Here is a 1,585-nt window from a genome sequence, read left to right on the forward strand (position 1 = left end):
TCTGATACTTGAACCTAGATCAATCTAGCTATAAACACTTCATATTTGGCTATCATATAATAATGATTGTCAAAAGTGATATGATGGAAAAAAATAAAATATATATGCTAGGTGACAAAGTGGTATGATAGATGGGCTAGTACTCAACTGGAAATATGTCCATGTGGCAGGCATGCAAAGATCCATGCTAGGTGCTTTGAGATAATATACTTATATTCTAACTCACTATTTGTAGCCCTATGCCCAAATGATATTACAGTTTACTGGAGATAAAGAAACTGAGGTTTAAGCAGAGTTAACTACTTCCGTGCCCCATCACTAGATAAAATCAGAACTAATGCTTAAGCTATGGTTCCTTGCTAAAAGCTCTCCTGCTCTGTCTGCTTATTTTACTGCTTCCCAGCATAGTGCTTTGCAGAAGATGGGCACTTAAACATTTACTGAATGAGTGAATGTCTTAAAGATATTTAGAATCCTGACAAGCAGAAATATATTCTGAAATTTTTTCTATGGGAAGGAAAAAGGGATGATCAAAAGCAGAGAAATAGGGTTTTGTGCAGGTTTTGGTTTGACAGCAAGCCTTTCATTTTAGCTTAAGTATAGAACAGAGGTAGAATGTCATGAAAAAAATGAAGTTGGCACAATGCCTAGTTTAAAAAAAAAAGCTGATTAGAAGAGTAGGTAGGAATTTTTACACAATATAAAGTATTTTTTTTCATAAAGAAACTGTAGAGATGTTGAAGGGGTGTTCAATGGACATTGATATAACTCCTTTAATGTAATTAATGCTTCTCTGGTATATATAGATGACTGAGCAGGAAGTGATACAAAGAAGTTCATTTTGAATCAGTTCAGGAATGTAGGCCTTAAAGGACTAATAGAAGATGTAGCTATTGGGATTGCAGCAGGTATAGTAGACTTTGCAATATGTAAATCCATAATAGTTTGCATCTGACTATTAAGAATAATTTCCCAAAATAGGCATTTCAAATCCCAAGTAGAATAAAAAGAATAAGTTCATTAATAACACTTGAAATTTTTCTAGTTTAGACAGTAGGCAAAATAAATGATGATAATCTTAAAACTTTTTATAGTTTATTAAATATTTACTGGATGACAAATACTACTAACTAGTTTATAGAATTATTTCTTTTCCCAAAATAGCTGTATGTGGCTGCATATAACTTAACCTTACTGAACATGTGATAGTATTTCACTTACAAAAATTAAATAACATCATAGTTTTGATAAAGTATAGGCACCAAAGAGTTATATGTGTTGACTGACATGCTAGTGCTTCTCACACAAACAAGTTCAATATGGGAAATGTACAATAGAGGAAATGTAGTTGAATTTCTAATTTTTATGGATGGGAGAAAGAAGTGATTGAAGATATTCTTCTTTCCAACAAAAAATTTCATCCATGTGCATAGATGTGTATGTTCACTTATGAATGGGTACATGTGTTCACAGGTGTGTGTGTTTGTGTGTGTGTGTATGTGTGTGTGTGTGTATGCAGATACCAGTGTTCATGTGGAAGACAAAGGATAACCAAGTTCCTTAGGTGTTATCTAACACCTTATAA

The sequence above is a fragment of the Mastomys coucha genome, chromosome X, assembly GCF_008632895.1.
Source record: "Mastomys coucha isolate ucsf_1 chromosome X, UCSF_Mcou_1, whole genome shotgun sequence".
Lineage (NCBI taxonomy): Eukaryota > Metazoa > Chordata > Mammalia > Rodentia > Muridae > Mastomys > Mastomys coucha.